This window comes from Mesocricetus auratus, unplaced genomic scaffold (assembly GCF_017639785.1).
Source record: "Mesocricetus auratus isolate SY011 unplaced genomic scaffold, BCM_Maur_2.0 Super-Scaffold_100045, whole genome shotgun sequence".
NCBI classification, from domain to species: Eukaryota; Metazoa; Chordata; class Mammalia; order Rodentia; family Cricetidae; genus Mesocricetus; species Mesocricetus auratus.
In genome coordinates, this window is record NW_024429222.1 from 9,285,369 (window position 1) to 9,308,235 (window position 22,867).

At 43.0% G+C, this 22,867-nt stretch overlaps 1 pseudogene; it reads right to left on the minus strand.

Annotated features, from left to right (window-relative positions):
* Nucleotides 1-11,848: 11,848 nt before the first annotated feature.
* LOC101823486 overlaps nucleotides 11,849-22,867 on the minus strand; it is a 127,381-nt pseudogene continuing 116,362 nt past the window's right edge.

Genomic DNA, 22,867 nt, shown 5'->3' on the forward strand with positions numbered 1-22,867 from the left:
TGTCCTAGTGGAACAGAACAGTAATCTGCTCCTATATTTTACAACTGAAGTTCCTTCCCCTCTGCTACTCCAAAGACCCACTGTTGCTAGAGGTTTCAGATTTGATCTCATTAGTTAGTTAGTTATCCTGCGACAAGGCCTTGCTACACAGCCTAAGCTGGCCTTGAAGTCACCATCCTCCTGCTTCAACTCTCAAGTGAGATGTCTACAGGTATGCACAGCAATGCCTACCTTGAGACGATGCCATTTAACAAAGCCATTGTGGTGGCTGTTCTAAGTAAACTTGAGCATAGCTAGGGGAGTGGGCAGCCATTCCCAGTGGCTCTGATCCATACAGGTTAGGTGGGAAGAACAGGGGTGCCAGGTCTGTCACCAGAGCATTATATAGCACTATGAGCAGACATCCTTAGACTAGTTCTGGTCCCAGTCCTGCTACCTGGGGTCCAGAGCCAACAACCTTCCCTCCCTCTCATACACTCTCAGATGGAACTCGGGATCCCCACCCAACACAGCTAGGCAACAGGCCATCAGGAATAAATGAAATCTAAGACAGCATTCACATGAGAGCATTGCTCAGCACCCAGAAGTACAAACAGCAAATCTACCTTGTCCTTGATCCATTCTTTTGTCAGCCTAAGCCTCCCTTTAATATGCTGAGAGCCCTGCTATTTTCTTAAGCAAAGTGACGGACTTGCAAATCTTCACAAAATTATACTAAGCATCCAAAGGCTTTTGTGCGAATGAAACAGAGATAAGATCTACTAGAACACAGACTGGTGGTCACTGAAAGCAGATAATTGTATCCAGGATGTAGTCTGCGCTTGTGCTTCCGAATCCCCATGGAATCCTCACAAGAGCAGCCAGGGTTGAATGGATGTCCAGGAGGAAATTACTATGCCCAAAAGCCCTGTGCCTGAAGCATCAGCCTTCACAGGACTGCCCTTCTTAGCCCAGCTTCCCAACCCAGAGTTAAGACCTGATTGTGTAGAACAGGGTCTAAAAGATTGGAGGGCACTGTGATACCTCCTGAGGGATGGTCCTATAACTTAGGCATTCATTCACCCTCTCAATCAACCATAGTTAAGAGGCAACATTCATGAAATATCTACAAAAGACACTATCCTAGTCAGTTCAAGTGCACTAATGTATTTACTTCTTACAGTCTACATGTATTTGAGATGGGTGCCACTGGTGGCTACACTTCATAAAGGAAGTGAGAGACATTCAAGTCTCCCCAGAAGCAGAACTTATTGGATCATATTCAAAATGACACAGACTGGCTCTAGGATCATGTGCCAGGCACTGAACTAGACATTTGGAAATAGAGTGGTGAACAGCACCACAGAGTCCCAGGACAGTAAAGTCTGAGAACAGAGAGGCAGGGAGTGAGAGAGGTGTGGGAGGCAGGTCCTCCACTCATCTGGTGGCCTTAAGAAAGTCTTTCCCATTCTCTAGCCCCCGTGAACTCTGAAAAATATATCCTTAGCTCAAAGAGAATCAAAAACACATAGCATTGGACAAGGCCCTGAAACTCAATGTGTTAACAGTTTCTGCATATGTGTGGAAGAAATGGTTTTAAAATGGGAAACAAATCCCTACAAAAAGATGGAAGGTGTTGCCTCACAATGTGGGAAGACAAAAGCCACTCTTCCCTACATGAAGAGCTCCTGCGTGACCCAGGAGAGGGTGCCATGGGGAAAACAGTGTCGCTTCCCCTGTGCTCCCTTGTCGGTTCTCTTTAAATGATATATCTGCTGTATTACCAAAAGAATTAGATACACAGGGACTCTGAGTCACAGACTTTGCTGTTCATTTGACTGTGCATGTTCCCAACAGCCAACAGCATCAAATATCCATCCCCATCTGAAAGCAACCGTGCCAAGGCATCAGCAAAGTGCATTTGCTAAATACATGAACATCTGGACAGAGCCTTTCCAGAGGAATCAGAGCCAGAGCTCAAAGTGATAGTGTAACTAGCTTAAGCAGATGAAAGGACAAAAATGGTCAGAAAACATGATCCTAGCCAGGCTTGCTGTCCTGCGGGGTGGGCTGGTAGGGGACAGCATTGGAGATGAGTTCCTAGCAGCAACTGCCTAGGCATAACAAACAAAAAGTGTTAGCCTCTCCATTTTGCCCCAAGGTTGAAAATGAGCTTCCTGTTCTGTCTCCATCCCAATCAAAACATCTGACTCTAGGTCACTTCTTGGGCAAAACATAAGCAGTACCTTTTGTGCTTTGTTGCACTTCCGTAGATTAACTTGGACCGGTTCCCATGGCAGCAGTCAATCTGGGACCGGATGCTTTGGCTGAGCATACATTACAGTTCCTGGTACCTCACCACCCTGAATGTCTTTCTCATCCTCTCCCTCTCTCCAGGTGGTCCCCGCCCACAGTTATCATGAATTTATTTTAAATGAATAAATTGAAAACAGTCTGGAAGTTCCTCAAAATGTAAGCTCAGTATTACATAGAGTCTAACAATTATATTCCCACATGCATTCATTTAAGAAATCTGAGGGCCAGCAAGATGGGTCAGTTCAACCTGAGTTCAATCCCCAGGACCCACATGATAGAAGGAAAGAAATGACTCCTGAGAATTGTCTTCTGACCTCCACATGTGCACTATGAGATGCATGTACTTACACACACACACACACACACACACACACAAATAAATAAATAAGAATTAATTTAAAAACCCAGAAAGCTGAAAGCCTGTGTCCACATTAAAACTTGATACAAATGCTCATAGCAGCCCTAGCCAATTATCGTAGCCACAAAGAGGAAATGCCCCCAATATTCACTGGTGGTAAATGAAAAGCAAAATGTGGTCAATCCACACAAAGAAATATTATTCAGACAATTAAAAAGAATGAAGTAAAAATATATGCTACAACACGGGTGAACCTAGGAAGCATTAGAAGCAGTCTCAAAGACCACGTGTGGTATTCCATTTACATAAATGTTCAGAAAGGGCAAATACCTACCGACAAAGCATACTGTTGTTAGCATAGGACAAGGCTGAATGTATAGAAACGTGACTGCTCATCGGTACAGGACTTTGGTTGGTGGTGGTGATGTGGTTTGTGGTTTTGAAGCAGGAATACTATATAGCCGAAGTTAATCCTAGAACTTGCAGGTCACTGTGGCTTCAGACCCTGGACTGTCCTGCCTCAGTCCCCTGCATGCTGAGATGACAGTCATGAGCTGCTGCACACAGTCCTGCATGCTGAGGAGACAGACATGAGCTGCTGCACACAGTGTTTCTTCCGAAAGAAACACCAATGTCCCAACATTAGTTTTGACAGTCAGCACACAATCATTTGAATGAACTAAAAAGCACTGGATCATACACTCAAATGGGTGAACTTTGTGGGACATGAGCCATATCTCAATAGAGATGTTTTAAATGCACATATCACGTGTACCTTACAGTACAGGATATTCTTGCAGGACATTTAAATGGAGGATGTTCTTTAGAGAAATGGAAGCAAGGCTTGGGCTATCTGTCTTCCTTCTTTCACAGGAGATATGTACTATTCAAAGTGGGAAGTAATTGCCCAACACTTTTCACTTCAAGCTTCAGTCTCAAGCGGATGTAAATCAGATATTTTTACAGCCACAGAGAGTCAAAGAAAGGACATCAATTTAGCAAAAAACAGACATGAGAGCAACTGGATATACTGAAGTACTTTTAAGTTTTGTCACCTAGCATGATAAAATATAGAAATTTAGTTGAGCTACAGAAACTTTGCCCTAAAGAACAGTTGGAAACCAGGAGGGAATCTATTCTCCATTGTTACATACCTACCTGCCAGGAGGCAGAATGAGTGTCCTATGACTTGGGGGATCTCCCTAGCCACACTTCCCTAAGGCAGGCACAGAATGCTCAATTTGTTTCCCATGGCTGCTGAGATGAACATTGCCAGGACACAGAAGAGCTGCCCTCCTGTGTGGAATGGCTCTCAAGAAAGAGAAGCTATTTGGTAACATTAGTGCTACAAAACCTTGGCTGGGTGACCTTGAGATGAGACAAACTTCTCAGCAGGAAAATATAGCCAGTCTCTATATCTGTGGGTCCCATATCCAAAGACTCAACTAAGCAATCAAAAGTACCAGGAAAAACTTGGGTCCCTTTTGAGCATGTGCAGACTTTTATTCTTGTCATTATTACCTGAATAATACAATATAACAACTATGCTAAGTATTACAGATAATGGAAAGGTGGTATGAACTGTAGGCAAAATAATTAGAATGGTGTTCATTAAAGGACAGATATCCTTCAGTAAGGACTCCTCAAAAAACAAGTAGAAATAGAACTGGAGAAACAGCTCAGTCGGTGGAGCCCTTGTCTTTGAACCTGCAGTCTGATTTCTAGAACCCACATGAAAGCCAGGGTGAGGGTATGTGCTTGTAGCCCCAGCAATGATGAAGTAGGAAGCAGAGCAGCAAGGACTCTGGTACCCACTGGCCAATCAGCACAGCCTACTTGTCAAAACTCCAGTCCAGGGGGAGACCCTACCCCCAAAAAGATAGAAGGTCTTCTGAATCTACAAATAGGAGAAGGGACACAGTGTATGTGTGGTTATTTAAATACGAATGGCCACCATAGGCTCATATATTTAAATTCTTGGTCTATAGGGAAGAGTACTACTTGACAGGGATTAGGAGGTGTGGCTATATTGGAGGAAGTGTGTCACTGGAGGTATGCTTTGATTTTCAAAAGCCTAAGCCAGATCCAGTGGCTCTCTCTTCCTGCTGCCTTCAAATCAGGATGTAGAACTCACAGCTACTATTTCTGCTTGCATGCTGACCATGCTCTCTGCCATGGAGTAATGGACTAAACCTCTGAAACTGTAAGTAAGCCCCAATTAAACTTTTTCTTTTTATAAGAGTTGCCATTGTTATGGTGTCTCTTCACAGCAATAGAACAAAGACAAACACACACACACACACACACACACACACCTAGAAAAGGTCTACTTTGTGACTCAGCAATTCCCCCTACTTACTATATATCCAAAGAAATTGGAACTGGTAGATAAAAAACACCAGCCTCAAAAGTTTATTGAAGCACCCACTGTTTTTTTTACATAAAAAAAGGGGGAATGGAACCCATTGACAACTGGATGAATAAGAGAAAGTGTAACATAGTAATAATAATAATTTATTCACAGTGGAATAGACATAAAAATAATGAAATTCTGTCATTTGAAGCAACTGGGGAACAGATCCTAAGTAAAATATTTCAGGTACAGAGACAAACACCACATATTTTTGCTCACCTGTGAAGGCTGCAGACTTGATCTCAGATAAATGTAGAATATAATAATGAGGCTACCAGAGATAAGTGTAGAATATAATAATGAGGCTACCAGATCCTGGGAAAGGCATGGGGCAGGAAAGGATGGGAGGGTATGGTTAATAGGTACAGTGGAGCAACTGGGTGAAGCAACAACTTCTAAAGTTCAATGACACAGTAAAGTAAGATTGACAACAAGTAACTGAATGGTTCAAAACACTGATATGATCTCAAATGCTCTCAACCCAAGTAAATGATGTATGTCTAAGGTGGTAGGTGTGCCAGTTACCTTGATCCTACCATTATGTGCTGTACATGTGTGTCAAAACATCACACTGTGCCCCAGAAACATAATTACTAACTGCTCTAACAAATTACAACAAAGACTGGTGGCTTAAGTCAGTATGGATTTATTCTCTAACTGTCCTGCAGGGCAGCAATCCAAAGCATACTTGTTAGGCTAAAGTCAGGAACAGGCAGGGCTGCTTCCTCCTGTAAGGCTTACCCTAGCCTCTGCTTCTCTGATCAGTCAGAGCTCTTCTAATAGTCAAATCTCCCTCCATCTATTTCTTCTAAGGGCATTTGTGATTGCATTTAGGACCCACTCTGAAAACAGAACAATCACAAGAATGTCACTTTAGTTTAATCTCATTTGTAGAGCTCCTCTACCACATAATTAACAAGTCACCAGTTTGACAGATTAGGCCATGGGTGTTAGGGGAGGTGGTTGTGCAGTCTACCTTGGGGCATTGGTAGCATCATTCCTCCGCAGAACTGAAACCTGCAGTGTGGGCAAACCCCACACCACAAATCATAACTGCTTTCCTCCCTGCTTTTGGTAGGAACTACAAAGTCTAAGCTGTCCAGGGAATGGCAGGTACGAAATACTGGGGCCATTAATGCAACCTTCTACACAGAGGCAGTTCACTGAAGGGGGCTTGCCTTTGGCCAGAAAAGATGGCATGAGAACAGGCTTGGAAGAAACTCACACATAAGTCAAATTTGATCAGGAAGAAAGAAAAATCACATTGATCAAAGAGTAGGGAAAAAAGTCATATTCAGCATCATGTGTGAGCTTTCACTCGTGCTAGGTTCTCCAATACTTTATGCTTATGTCTCAACATACCTGCGGTGCAGTAGAAAAGGAAACACTTTATGTATACAAGGCGTTGCTGTCCCACCTGCAGTTGTCAGTGGGAAGACAAGCTCAGTGTGTGATGCAGCCTGAGTGAGAGGTGGTTTTATACAGGCCATGGATTCCCCAAGTAGCCAAGGGGTGTGTGTGTGTGTGAAAGCTGAGGAGGATGGAACTGAACTGGGGGCCTGGCAAGCGGGAAACCTCACCCTGATTAGTAGTTTTAGTTGAGTAATGAAACCAACCAAAGCCAATATGAGGCTATGTGAGAGGAGAAAAATAAACAGGAATGACAGGCAGGTGAGCTTTCTTTTATTTTGCATAAGAGAAGAAGAATCTGGCCATCACTGAAGGAAAACATTAGAAGAGCAAAATGAATGAAGCTGGAGAATGAGGTGGTATGCGGGAACGTCAATTCATTAACCTTCTTTGCTTCGGCACACTGTTCTCAGGGTTAGTGTGGTGGCTGAGAACTCAGCTCCAGGATAGCCTGGAGAGACCACTCTCTCCTCTTCCTTGGTCTCTGTGTGAGTACAGAGGGACCAAACCGGCTGTGTTTGTTACTTTGACATTCTCAGGGTTTGTTTAGAAAGGGTTGTTAGCTGGCTATAGTGGCAGGGAAGGTGAGTTATGCCTCTAACCACCTTGGCCTCACACTGGTACTAATAATGTGTCTACTCATTAATGCTTAAAGGAGTTTATTCACTGTGGCTTCAAGGTCTTAATAGTCAGTAGTCCTTGAGTTCATGTATTGGCAATATTCTTTTCTGTTCCCTGTAGAATACAGTAGGGTATGCTATCAGACACAGAAGAAATTAGTACACAATCTGGGGAACAGACAGATTAGTAGGTGTTCCAGGCTCTCAGGTGAAGGATGGAACCCACACACAGATCCTCAAACCTCTAGCCTCCATACAATGTGGATGCTTCAACTCAATTCAGCAAGCCTGTACCAAGATCTACTGTGTGCCTGCCACTCTGCTGAGTAGTGAAGGTACAAAAGTAAGTGAGACTAAATTCCTGGTCCTTATGTGGGGGGTGCACAGAAATAAAAAGCAACTACATTCATTAGAATTGCAGCTTCTGCATTCATCGGACCCTCAACTACACACAGGAAGGTATGTGGGGCTCCCTGGGAACACTGCCAGGCTGAAAAAAAATCAGGATTTGTCACACAAAGAAAGAGGGGGATGAATACAGATTTGGGCCTCTGATTAGTCAGTGCCACAACAACCAACTCTGAAATAATATTGGGGGTTACACCAAATGAAAACCAAATGTTACGAAATCAGAAAGCAGAGGTGGAAATGGGCAACTGATCCATTAAGCAGGGCTTCTTCGTGGTGGGGATGACAGCTGAGCAAAGATAAGTAAAAACAAAAAAGCAAGAGGAAATGCCACAAGCTTCTTAAACCCCAGGGCTTGGGACTGGCACAGCGTCGCTTTCACTCCTTATTGGCTGACACCAGTCACATGATCAAACTCAAAACCAACAGGTGAAGAATATTTTCCTGCACCCTGTTAGAATAAATCATAAATTCTAAGCTTTCCAAGGGGCAAGGGGGATAAAACACAGGGGACATTGATGTAACTTAAATTATAAAATCTAAGCTTTCCGAGGGACAAAGGGAAAAAGACATGGGGGACACTGATGTAACTTTCCACACGGAGATGTGTCAATGAGAGCAGCTCTATCAACAATGTGAAGAGCGCAAGGGAGGGGAGGGAGGAAGAGGGATGGGTAGAGAAATGAGCCAGGATTATGACACCACAGATGTCCCACTTATTCCATTGTACATTGAAAATATCATAAGTGGGGGGTGTATTAATGCGACTAACCTAGCAAACAGCACAGCTTAGCAACGCACAACAACACAGAGTAGCAGTTGTTTGCTCTCGTGATCTCATGGCTACCCTGAGCGACAGCTCAGTGCTGCTGCCCGGCATCTCATGAGAGCATCACGCCACCAGCCCAGGAAGAGATCAAAATTCAAAGTTCAGCTTCTACTGAGCACATAGAGCTTTTGCACCTTTGTAAAGTCAAAGCATTATAAGATGAGCCACTGTAAGTCAGGGACCATCTGTGATTCATTTAGGAGATGAGGAAAACATGGTATTGGCAATGGAGGGGAGAACAAACAAGATGTCTTAACTGCCTCTCCATGGGAAGTGCTTTGGCTCTGAGAAATGACTAGATAAAAACCCATCAATGGACGCTGCCCAGTGATATCGACTGAGTTGCACAGAGCTCTCAATTGCTAACATTTCTTCCTCAGGTTACAAGTGACATGACTGTTTATCTTCTGTCTTCCCTCCTAGGCAAGATAATTCTTTGCTAGAAAACTCTGAAAGATAAATATAAGCCTGTGGATGGCCACACAGCAAGAATCATAATAGTTATTGCAGAGGTCGGAAAGCAAAACATACTTCTTTTACTTCTCACTCAATAGCATTCTCATGTGTATCCCAGTCTGCGGTACTGCCTCAGCCACACTTAAAACTCATATTATATTTCTGCTCACTATTCTATGAGTGAGCCTTGTCTCATTGGATATCTTAGGTTTCTCAGTTACATGGATTCCTTCTTCTCAGGTTGGATACAAGTTTACCCTGAAGACCTCTTTGTCCTTGTTCAGTTACCCTGACTGTATCATACAGTCAAATGTTGTTTAATATTTCCAACATATGAGGTACTGGTTGGTGCTGCTCAGTAGCCATAGTGCAATGTCTTGAGTGGATGATGATAAATAAGCTAATTTGCCATTCTTTCTGATAGTGTCAGCTATGCGGGGCAAACTCCAAACTCCACATCTCTATATCTGATGTCAAAGCACTCTTCAGATCTCATATTCTTTTCATTTTTTGACTGCAACATCTCTGTCTCTGTCTCTCTGTCTCTGTCTGTCTGTCTCTCTCTCTGTCTCTGTCTCTGTCTCTGTCTCTGTCTCTCTCTCTCTCTCTTTCTCTCTAAGCTGAACTCACAGCAGACTTCCTACCATGGGCCACCACACCTGGCCTGCCTTCCTCCCTCCCTCCTCTCTCTCTCTCTCTCTCTCTCTCTCTCTCTCTCTCTCTCTCTCTCTCTCTCCACTTCTTGTTAGCAGCTTTCCCTGGAAGGCATCCCAAAATTCTAGCATCTTCACATCCAACATCTTGGGGTCTCCAATGAAATCCAGGCTTCACCTTCACAACTTCATACAAAGTCATCTTTGGGTCTCTATGCAGAATCTTGATGTTTAGAACAGTTAGTGTGAGCCATGACAGAAGCTTGTCCCTACATTATTCAATTGCTGTTCTATTGCTATGACCATGGCAACTCTTATGTTGTGGAATAATCTTTGTACACTGTGAAGATGTCACTCTCATTGGTTTAACAAAAAGCTGAATGGCCAATAGCTAGGCAAGATTTCCAGTTACAGAGGATGCTGGGAAGAAGAGAGGCAGAGTCTCAAGGAGACACCAGGATGTAGAGCAAGCAGCATGGGCATTACAAAACAAAGGTAACTGAGCCATGTAAAAGAATACAGATTGAAAGATGTGGGTTAAATTAAGTTACACGAGCTAGTTAGAAACAAGCCTAAACTCTTGGCCAAGTTTTTATAATTAATAAGAAGTCTCCATGTGGTTATTTGGGAGCTGGCAGGCAGAACAGAAAAATCTGCTTACACTCTTATAAAGGAAAACATTTAATTGGGAATGGTTTACAGTTCAGAGGTTTAGTCTATTATGGTCATGGCAGAAAGCATGGTGGTATAGGCAGACATGGTACTGGAGAGGTAGCTGAGAGTTCTACATTCAGATCAGCAGGTAGAAGGAAAAGCAAAAGACACTGTCCTTGGCTTAAGTATTTGAAACTCCAAAGTACATGCTCAGTGACACACTTCCTCCAATAAGACCACATCTATTCCAACCAGGCCACACCTCCTAATCCCTGTCAAGTAGCACCACTCCCAAGCATTCACATATATAAGCCTTGGGGGTCATTCCTATTCAAAGCATCACAACTGCTAAATGTGTTGGAGGGTTGGCTTCACAGGAGTTTTGGAGATGGGTTCAAATGCTAATCAGCCTGGCTATCAGTTAATGAGATATCGAAGGCATTGAAAGTCATTTAACTAGTTGTGTGTGTGAAGTAAAAAAAATATTTGCATGGCCCAGGGGTTGTTAGAGTCAAATAAGATAATGCAGAACACAAAGTTTTAGATGCAGTAGTCTGTACCATGTCCAGATTCCTTTTCCCTCTAAAGCACAGAAAAGGATGACTTCAGGTTAAAAGGTTAGAAGTGATACTTGTATTGTATGTGGCATTCAGTTCTCAGAAGTGTAGTTGAGAGGGATATTAGCAAACAGCCAGTTTAGAGAAGAAAATTCAAGATGGAATAGATGAACACTTGGAAATAAGAGCAGATAGGCTGGGAGATGATTCCATGGGAAGAGTGTTTGCTACAGCATAAGCATCTGAATTCAGATCTTTAGCATACATGCAGGAGTTGGGTATGGTGGTGCTTGCCTGTAACCCCAGGGGAAGAGAATGGGGGTTGGTGGAAACATCCAGCTGAAATGGTATTCTCCATGTTCAATGAGACACTGGGTCTCAAACAATAGAGTGGAGAAGTAACTGAAGACAACATCCAGACATCAACCTCTGGCCTTCACACGTACCTGCATGAGCAAGCATACCACTACCTTGCAGGAAAACACTCAATGAGAGCTAAGGTCAGACCCTCAAAGGAAATCCTGGTGTGCAGGGTCAGGTCCAGAGGCCTTTTGTGGTTATTGCTGATGCTGTTTTCCCCTCTGCTACCTGTCTTGGCTCAAGTAGTTTCCTGTTTAACAAAAAGCATGAGATAAGAATTAAGCGCTAAGAGTCTACTTGAGAGGTAAGATCTTCTGACCCTCAGAGTGGAGGAAAAAGAAGCAGAAGCCAACTGACATTATTACACTGAGTGAGTATTATACACTTCGTGAGGTCATGTGTGAGTTCACATCGTGATCCCTGAAGAGAGAGACATGGCAGGTCACTTGTTCAGTATGTTTGTTTGTTCTTAAAGGATGTTCTTTTTTAAAATGTTGTAAACTCCTTTACTGTTAATCTCTCCCCTATTTCCATCACCCCAAATCATGAAGGGTCCTGTCTTTCATTTCCTAGCCCTTTCCCCAAAAGGTGTAGGCAGCTGGGAGGTGGGGCAAGACTTCAGATTGGACTCACTTTTGACTCTCCTTCCCCCAACCTGGAACCGGGAAGGTATGGTGACAGAGGGATGGAGAGATGGATGGCACGAGGGCCTGAGAAGATGACATCAAGAAAGGTGGTACTACTTGAGCCCGAGTCCTGCTTCTCCACATCTGATCCCTATGTATGTGAGAATCAAGACATGACTGGCCAGCCTGAGGCAGGAATAACCAGGCCCTCAAGGATGGCTGGCCTACACATCACAGATGCTCTTGTTGGGTGGTACTCCCTGGAAGAGGAATCTAGATAACATCACAGAGTAGCTCCAGAGACCCTTAGGGTTCAGTACCAATGCTCCAGCTGACTGGACTGGTTGAGGATTGGCACTGGGGACAAGAAGTGGGAGATAGTGTGGCCAAAGGCATTACTACATTGGGAGTATAGATGGGCAAGTAAGAGGTGGGTAGCTGTCCCCACAAGGAAGCAAGCTCTGCTTCCCTGATGGACACTCACATGGGATCCGAGAAAACTCTGATGTAAGTGCATGGATCAGGTGCCTTGATCTAGGGATAGGGAAGAAAGCCTGATGGCTTCCTCTTGGGAAGTCTCTCCCTCTATTCTTGTGCGCCCAGGAAAGGAGCAGGAGTGGGGTAGCACATAAGCTTCTTAGAGGAGTTAGGGAGTACAGTGTACACCTGTTCATCCCCCTTAGACCAGGTGCCTGCCTGAGCTGAGCTGCTCTGTCCAGCTAATGCAGGCTTTTGGGACCATGTTGGTTCCCTCCCAGGGTCTCCTAGCAGGGACTTGATGCTGAAACCTACCCTGGATGGAGCACGTAGGGGTTCAGGCACTTGACAAAAGTTCTGTGTGTGCCCTGAGTCTGTCAACTTCGGCACAAGGAAGTGTTCTATAGGCAAAGTACTTCTGCTGGGATCAGGCCCATGTCTACTGCCCAGAAGTTGCCCTTGGCCTGAGGCTTCACAGGGTCCTCGGGCACATTGTAGAAGTAACCATTAGAGGAAAATTTGTGGCAGATGGAGTCCTTCCAGCCCTTGTAATCTCCCCTGAAGAAGAGGAACACTGTCTGGACCTGATGCATGATCTAGACCAGCTTCAGCCTGTAGAAAGGTGTGGCCTGAATTATCAAGGCAATCATGGCCAAGTAGGTGTAGGGGGCCTTGTCATGCCACAGGTACTTCTTCCTTGTTTTGGGGACTTCAAGGGAGACTCTGTCCTTGTAGGCCTCAGATGAGAGCTATCAAAAGTCCCCATGCAAGGGAGGCAGCCCCCACAAAGGATGTACTTAAAAAGGCATGTTGTGAATCTGTGCCTTGGACCAGTCTGAGAGAGGAGGCAACAGAAGGAAGGAGTTTGACTTATTCTCGCTTGTTTTCCATTGGTAGAAATTTGACAACTCCAAAAATTAACTTCCCTCCATTTCCAGGTTGACTCATCTGTCCCCTTGGCAGTTACTTGGGATGCCAGGTCATACAACCCACAGCAGTGGCAGGAGTGGTAAAATCTCTAAGTGTACAAGTGCTTAATCAGATCACATAGAAATAGCATAAGGAAAGTGCCATATCCTGGAGAGGCAATAAAGGGACCCAAGAATGAAGCCAAGTAGACCTAAGCTGATGAGTGATTGTGGTACTTCTCAGAGAGATGTCCATGAGTAGTCTCTCAGAAAGGTAGGCACATTGTGGGCAGAGGTGGACAGTCAGCTGGGGAATCCAAGAGACTAGGGCACCAGAAGAATCAGAAAAGGTACATGAGAAGTATTCTGTAGAAGACTTATTTATTTGTTGTCCTTTGGTGTCTACTAGGTACCAAGAACCTGCTAGACTGTGAGAATTTAAATAAATAAACAAAGAAATAGATGCATTAAGTCATGGTTGACTCCCCAAAGACATAGCTCTATAAGTACACCAGATACAAGAGCAATCACTGCAGTATAAAATGAAGAACCACTATTCAGAAGTATATATAGTCAGAGCATAATAAAGAGATACAATGGGGAAAGTGTTACTGTTTCCGCAGGTAGGCAAAGGAGCCCACTGATTCGGGCTGGGCTCTTTCACAAGTGGTGGATGTCACATCTCTGAGAAAGTCACATGGCTGCTGGCCAGACACAAAACGAATAAGCCACAGAAAAGATAAGAGCACCCAGAAGGTGAACTAGATGACTCTTAAAGTCATCCTAGTTCAAGAGTTCTCAATTCTTGTGATGCATCGGCCGTTGACCTCCAGAGACACAGAGCTCAGTTGGTTAGAAGCTTTCATTAAATGTGTAATATGAGGTTCCCATATAAGCTGACAGCTTTGAAGTGTTAGTCCAATTAATCTTACCAGTAAGATTCTGACCAGGAGTCAGAAATTGGGGTGAAACCAGAAAGATCAGAGAGGCAGAGGAGCAGCCACAGTTGCTTCCTACCTCTTCCACTTCTCCATTGAAAAAGGCCTAGATCCTCCCTCTGCCTGGCCTCATCACTTCCTGTCTCCTCTCTGTACAGCCCTCCAGACCTCTATGGTTAACTAGTAGCTAGCTCTCCTCTCTGACTCCAAGCAAGCTTTATTTGTCAGAACACAAACAAAATATCACACAACACAGCCTTATTTCAGTTTTGCTAAGACCACACCTTAGACACTTCCCACTTATATTATAAAAGCATATGCCTTTGCCCTGAAGCAATGAATGGCAAGGTTTATGACTACCCCATTTCTTCTACTTTGGGAGAAACAGCAAGAATCAACAGAAAATAAAATGTCAGCCAATATAGCAACAAAATTGTAAAGATCTCTAAACTAACCTTTAAAAATACATGAAAATGTATAGAATTTTATGCATTCAAAAAAGTTAGGGCTGGAGAGATGGCTCTGTCGGTAAAGTTATGTACTGTAAAGCATGAGAACATGAGATTGGATCCTCAGCAGCCATGTAAAAAGCCAGGCACAGCAGTGAACATATGTAATTCCAGCACTAGGAAGTAGACTTCCCCAGGTCTCACTGGTCAGCCAGTTTCACCAAAGCAGTGATCTCTAAGTTCAGTGAGGGACTCTTTGTCTTAACAAATATGGTGGACGGCAATAGAGGAAGATGCCTAATGACCACCTATGACCTTACATGAATGTATACTCCACTCCTAGTACCAACTTCTGTCATAGTTACTTTTCTATTGCTGTGAGGAGACACTATGACCAAGACAACTCTTAAAAAAGAAAGAATTTAACTGAGGGCTCGCTTACAGTTTCAGAGGATCAGGGAGCAGGGCGGCAGACAGGAAGGCATGGTGCTAGAGAAGCGGCTGAGGACTTCACATTCTGATCTATGCAAACATGCATGCACACGTGGGGGGGAAGGGGGAGGGGAGGAGGGAGGGAAACTGAGCCTTGTGTAGACTTTTGAAACCTCAAAGCCCACTCCCAGTGACACACCTCCTCCAACCTGGTATGTTGATGCACATCCATATCTCTCAGAATTGAGTTGGAGGCCAGCCTGGCTGCATAATGAGAAGTTGTCTAAAAGCAACAATTAAAAGACATCAAATAATATATTTTAATAAGTTAAGAAATATGCATGTTGTTAGAGAAAAGAGCTTAGTACAAAATATCAATTCTTATTAAATTAATCTCTAAGTTCAATGTGTTTCCAATAAAAAATTCCAGAATACTTTGAAGGAATTTGAGAATTTGATTATAAGATCTATAATTTTGAGACAAAGAGGAAGTATCTGTACTATATGACAGTAAGTTGTTTTGTTTTTTGAGACAGTTTCCTTGTGTAGCCCAGGCTGTCCTTGAATTCAGACATCTGCCTGGCTGTATTTTCCCGGAGCTAGGGTTAAAGGTATATACAACTGCTGTCCAGCTCAAAATATTTTTTATAAAGATACAGAAACTCAGCTATTAAGAGTGCTTTCCGCTTTTGCAGAGGACTAAAGTTCAATTCCCAGCACCCACACGAGGTGTCTCAGAACTTCCTGTAACACCAGTTCCTAGGGTTCCAACTCTTCTTGTCTCTGTAGATGCCTGAACTCATATGTACATACCCATACTTACAATTACAATTAAAAAATAAAATAAAACTTTAAAAATACACAGAAGCAGAGTGATCACTGGAACAGGATAGGGAACTCTGAAAAAAAAAATGCCAGTAAACAGGAAAACATGAGCCAGTGAGAAGAAATCCTAGCAATTAGTGAATACGAGAACTAAAAGCATGGAAACAGGTGAAGAAAGGGAGGGGAGCTTGCATAAGTGGGGGCATCCAGTTAACTCTACACTCAACTGAGTTAGTGAAGAGAAAACTCTACACATCCCTTACTGAAGACAGGATCAGAGTCTCATCCTTAAATACCACATCCACTCCAAGGGACAAGACAGGCACCATTTAAGTTTCTCAATTCTAAGCCAGTATCTAAAGAAGACAGTTTCCAAGTGTTCTTAATTAGTTTAACCATCTGTGGTTAGGAGCACTAGGGTTCACAAGGTTCCTCCATGTTCATGTCTCTGGGATGGAGGAAATTACTCAGGAAAATGGCTCTAAGCTAAGCAAAGCCTACTCCCGGCTGACTGATGTACTACACAGATGACCCTTGCCCTGGGATTTAAACAGAAAGGAAGTGAAGTGATATCATGGAGACTCCACAGTCTTCCCTCTACTGCATATCTTGGAGGTTCAATTTTTAAACATACAGAATGTTAAAGCTTGACTGGAACTTAGAGTGTATCAGTCTCCATCCTTTGTTCTTTGTCTTGTTACTCCATGGGGCTAAACAAATCAAGAAAGTATGAAGCCAAACACACTACCCATTGGGAATACTATCAGATCTCAGTTCAGGACTTCCCATCTTACCCTGAAGCTACCTTGGAATTAGCCAAGAGTCTCCTTAACACTAAATAATACAGTCTCCTGAGCAGAAATTAAAATCACACTATAACCTGTATTCTTCCCTCAAATGTATATCTTTTGGTCCATGAGGTATTTAGTGAGTTTATCAAGGTTTAAACCCCAGCTAAATGTCCTGAAAAAATTCAACTAGTGCCCCAGTTAGCTCATTTCAATTTTCATAATTTCCTACCTTCTAGTGCCCGGAAAACTTCTCATACATAAGCCTTCCCTCTCTGCTCTGGTCTCATGCTTCCTCTCCACCCCAGTAACTGGAGAGACTCTCATTAACAGGCACACAGGCCAGTGTTCAAGCTGGAAGATGATGGAGTTGCAATTTTAGAGTTGGAAGAGGACACGGATTTTACAGGTGGGGAAACTGAGACATAAGAACAGTTGAGAGGTCTAAAGAGAGGAAAAAAAACTAAGCACAGCAAGGCTATGTTTTGATGTTCTTGGTTGCTCTACCATAACTGTATTCAAACTGTTTCTATCAGAGAGCAGAGGGCTCAACTGAGTGAAATCAGAGCCATGGTGACCTGAACTGCCACAGAAATACCTGTGCGTGTGTGTGTGTGTGTGTGTGTGTGTGTGTGTGTGTGTGTGTGTGTGTGTGTGTATGTGTGAAATAATTTGTACAGATGCTACTGGTCCCCACCCATGTTCTTGAGCCATCACAACTTCGGCATATTCCACCCCAGTTCCAATCGCCCTTGTGTGCCTCTTCCCCCATCCGCCTTCGCCTAATCATCATTAACCTCTTGGCTGGGCTATTAACCCCCTGATTCCCAATAGCCCCAGATCAATGACTGGCAGAAGTGATGTAGTCATACGCTGGCCTCATCCACTTTGATGGGAGAACTTCGAGGTTTGCATTTTACTGTGGTTCAGTTACCCCACAGGAGTAAGCTCCAGTGGGAAGTAGCTGACTGGGTAACACCCTTTCTAGTTCCTCACATTCCCAACATACTCCCTACCCTCCTGCTTGTACTTCCTACACCTCACATATAGCCACTTGTACTTGAATTAGAGCCTCAGGGCCTATGTCTAGAGAACTCGAAGATCGCTTCTTTTAAGAAATATGAATTCCCTTTGACCTTGAAAACGAAGTACATTCTCAGGTAGGATGTTATGTTACTGCAAAAAAAAATCAGCAATCAGCAACTTAAAAATTTTATCACAGTCTGGGAAAGTTGGGTGACTTCTCAACCTCCAGAAGGACATACTGGGGTGCCCAACTCTACCATCATGTGGCTCTAGTATCTAATATCTTGAACTCTATTCTATGAGGAACATGGAGAAAGTTAAGTGTGAATGGAAAATTTTTAGACTTGCTAAGAGCCAAGACTGGAAGTAATGTATATTACTTCCTTCAATATTGTACTGGACAGAATTCTGTCATATGATCTTACTGAATATAGGAGACTAGTATTAACAATATTTTGTGTGTATGGGGAAAGTAAAGAGCATAGTGAAAACACACTGTTGTCTTTATGCCTGGCTTTCAGCACGTGGACTGGGACTTAGAATCGTGGACTCTGATTTGCAGACATCACCGCAGTCAGGGAGAAAGAAGTACTGCCCAGGAACGGCAACCCTTTTCAGCGCTCCTCCTCCTCTCCTGAAGCTTCAACTCCTGTTGATTCCACATACAAAGCTTTGGATAGCTCTTGTCATTCACTTAACATATGGTATTTGAATGTCTTCTATGTACCAGGCCGTATGCTGGTCACTAAAGAAAAGCCAGTTACTAAAGTGAACCATGGTTGTGGCTGTAGCAGTGAATGTTTTTGAGCCTTTATTCATCAAGCAGTGGGAACTGTAATCTATGTCACCAGTTCTCCTGGAAGGCCTTCCTCTGGCCCCAATTCTCTACGCCGAGCCATTCCTGAGTCTGGACTTGTGCTAGACTAAACTTCACTCTCAGGGGTCTTTTGAGTTCCTCCATTTCCTCTGGGACTGCATCTCTCAAAACCTAGATGGTATCTAAAGATTGCACCATTATTCTGACTCACTCTGACTCACTGGTCAGCACACTATGGCCCACAAACCAAATCTGGCTCCTCAGCACCTACTTTTTTTTCCTAGCCTGTGAGCCATGAATATTTTCTTACATTTTCAAATGGATGGAAAACACAATTAAAATAAAGAATATTATTTCAGGACATGTGAAAATTATATGAAATTCAAATTTGACTGTCTATAATAAAACTTTATTAAAATATAGCTATGTCCATTCATTTACATATTACGTGAGACTGCTTTCACATGCATTGAAAGAGTTGAATATTTGCTGACAGAGACCATCTGGCTGATGAAGCTCACACTGTTTATGGTCAGGACCTATACAGAAAAATTCTGACTATCTCTGTTGTAACTAAGGATTGGTATTTGCTTCAATTATGAATGAAGACAACAAACCACAGGACAGAATTCTCAGATATCCTCAGTTGCCACATGTCTTAAGATGTCACTTTATATCACTTTTCAAACTTAGCACAATTGTTAGAGCATTAATTTTTGTCATTTTTCATAAGGGGCTCACAAAACCTACATTGGGTTTGAATTTTCTGGGCAGCCGAGGGTGACTTTAAATTGATACTTCTATTTCCTCAAGTGCTAGAATTACAGCTGTGCACCACCATACCCAGCATATATGGTGCTGAGACTTGAGCCCAATGCTCACACAGGTTAGGATATATCCTACTGGCTAAGCTATAATATCATTCCTAGACCTATTATTTTATTCAACCACTTTAAACGTTAAAAATAATAAATGAATATGGGCTGAAATCAAGAGATCAACACAGTGACAGAATGCATGCTTAGCATTCTAAATTCAATCCATAATATGCACAGATAACATAAACATACATTATTATAGTATGTAGTTGCAGGTTTTAAAAACATTTATACAACCATTTCCGATGTGATTGCAATATTATATGTTTTGGTTTGAGCATTTGGAAAAAATTAAATATTTCTCTGGCCAGTCACAAGAATAGTCCAGTAGTCCCAGAATTTGGAGGGTAGTGCAAGAGGCCCACTTGAGTTTATAAAATTGAGGCTAACCTGAGCAACATCATGAGATCTTATCTCACAAAACAGCTACTTTGCAGGAGAAAGAGAACTCATTGGTCAGTGTCCCAATTCCCAGCCCTGGGCAGCTCCACACACCAGGCTCGGGCCACCTACTTATATCCCAGAAACTCACTGGGAACCCAGAGTTTTTCAGAAGCACAGCTTGGGTGACCTCTCTGATGCTATGTTATCACTTGACATCTGGAACTCATTTCTTTCCTCCTACTCCATTGTGGGTCCCATCGCTGCCTAGACAATGGTCCTACCATGTCCTTTGAACTTGGTACCTTTAAGTTGCCAGGTACATATATCCAGAAAGAATCAAAAGGGATTAAGACTGGGTGTAGCTCATGGATTCTAACAGAGACCCTGGATGCTCACTTCCAGGATGGAATTGAAGAGGAAGAGCAATATCAGTGCCCAGAGACTGATGTCCCAAAAAGATTCCACCATTGACAACTCCTCCTCATTTCCTAGGAGAACAGAACCCTGATGCAGCTAATCTATGTTCCCTGCATAGCTGACCTTCACAAAGAGTTTGTTTTGCTTCACGCAAGAAATGCCACATTGACTTCATAGGTCAAATTGTCAAATGACCACAATAAGTTATATACAAATAGAACTTCCAAAATAAATATGGACTATATAATGATTACACAAAATAGTTAAGATCCTAAATATTCATTGTTTTGTTTTCTTGTGTGTATGTGTATCCATATGTAATCATGTGTGCATGTGTGAGCATTTGTGCATATATGTGCGTGGTGTGTGTGTGTGTGTGTGTGTGTGTGTGTGTGTGTTGATCTGTGAGTGTGCTTATGCCATGGTGTGCACGTGAAGATCAGAGGACCCTCTCAGCTGTTGGTCCTTCCATTCCACCTTGTTTGAGTTAGGGTCTTTTGTTCTTTGTTGCTACATGTGCCAAGTCAGTGGGCCAGCATCCAGAGCTTCTTCTGTGTCTCCTCCTACCTCAGCACAGGGGTTGTCTAAAAGCAGAGGTTGGCAACCTGAGGAAAGTAGGCTGTTGTTGACAAAGAACTCCCTGACTCCCTAACTGTAATAATAAGCCTCTTCATAGATCTCAGTCTTTCTGGAAAGGAGAAACTCCAGAATGCTCTTGAAGAGAAATTGAGCTCGGTGACAATTAAGAATTCCACTATCCATGGATCAGGTATGGTGGTGCACATCTTTAATCCCAGAATTTGGGAGACAGAGGCAGGCAGACCTCTTTGAATTTGAGGTTAGCTTGATCTATCTATAAAGTTCCAGATCAGCCAAAGATGCATACCCTGTCTCAAAAATCAATCAATAAATAACATTCCAACCTCCAAAAGGATGATGATGTAGCTCAGTTTGTGTTTACTCACCCAGATGTTGATGAAGAGTCATCTGCTCCACCCTTAGGGAAGTCATTTCTGAGAATGAGATCCACGGTTTTCATGAACATCTTAGGTCCTGGGAGGGTAAAGACAGGGAGCTCTAGACTCTGGAATAATCAAACAGCCATCAGACTTCCTGGGAGAACCTAACACAAGTAGATATGAGTTGGTAACATGACCTTAGAGTCTGCCCATTTGTCTCACTGGATGATTTCAAATAAGTCTTAAATTCTTCATGATTAGAATTTCTTCTTTTTATTTTTTTAGACAGGGTCTCTCTACATAGCCCTGGCTGTCCTGTAACTCAATGTATAGACCAGGCTGGCCTTGAACTCATAGAAATGCCTCCTCTTTAACTCTTTAAAAACACCCATCCAAGCAGACTCTTGAGTTCCTCTGTTGGCACTATGACCTGAATGGCGCTCCTTTTCTTTTCTTACTTTGATACACACCATTTCACTTCTCTAATGCATTTCTAAGAAATTGTCTCATTTCGCCCCAACTATTCTGTGAAAGAGAAAAAAGAATAAGAAGCTAAAGTTAGGGTAGTTTCCCTAACTGGCAGGACCTCAGACAGAAGGGATGTTTCAAGGCCATTGGGTGAGTAGGCAGGTGGTAGAGCTCCCTGCCTGAGGCACCTTGCATAGACTCCTTAAATTCTGCTGTTATTCAGCCTCCCAACATTTCTTATATTACCTACCCACGTTCTGGCCTCACTTGATCTTGTTAGAGCAGTTTTAGTGTTTCATGGATAACACAAAGTCACAACCACAAAGTGGCCATTGCTACAATAAGACACTGATGTGACTTTAAAGATGAAATAATTGGCTGGTAGATAATGAGCCTGAAAGTGGGTAATAATACTGTGCACTAAAGGGGATAATAGTATTGATCTGCCTGCTCAGGCCTGTTGGGAGGATTAGATCACTGGCAATTGCAGAGATCTTCACCATGAAGGAACATAAATGATAGCACATTTGAGATTCACCTAGCTCCCTTTGGGATGACTGTTCTTAGAGTGGGTTAAATGGCTGTCTGGATGTCATGGCAACCAAGGTCAGCCTGATGGAGTCTTCACTCCTAGATTCCATGTGAAGTTCTATATTTTTAACCCAATAATAAAGCAGACGTGTCTTTCTTTAAAAAACAAAAGTCCAGTGAGAGAGCATTTGGCTTTTAGGTTACTCTTAGGAAAGAGGAGCAGAGAGAAACTGCTATATGCCTTCAAAGACTTCAGCTACATCCAACATTCTTACATGTAACTTCAGAAAGTATGAACAAAAAAGTCACCCTAAAACAAGTAAGGATGGCCTATAGCAACTCCACCTACTGGGGGCTACAGACAGTCCACCCAGGAGGGATGGATTTTGTGGTTCTGAGTTAGCATTCTGTTTTTTTTGTTGTTGTTTTTTTTTTTTTTTTTTTTTTTTTTTTTTGGTTTTTACGAGACAGGGTTTCTCTGTATTGTTTTGGAGGCTATCGGTCCAGCCCAGCCTCGAACTCACAGAGATCTGCCTGCTCTGCCTCCCGAGTGCTGGGATTAAAGGCGTGCGCCACCACCGCCCGGCTCTGAGTTAGCATTCTTTTCACTGCCATTGGGGAAAAACATCAGCTCCCTCTCACCCTCTTCCATAAGCAGCCCATAAGGAAAGGGTTTCATGGTTTGTTTACACAATGTCATTGTCACAGCAGTACAGTTCTCAGTGCTGTCTCACCAGTGATCTGATGTCTGTATGAGCGCCATGTACTCACCAAGCAAGCCTTTCCGATTTCTGCCAATGTTTGTGCTGAGACATGCACTCTGTCCCAAGTCACCCGTGAAAAATAAATAAATGAATGAAATTATTTATTCAGGGTCACACGGCTTGAAAGTTGATGCAGCAAGATTATCCCAATGCCTCTGACAGCAAGC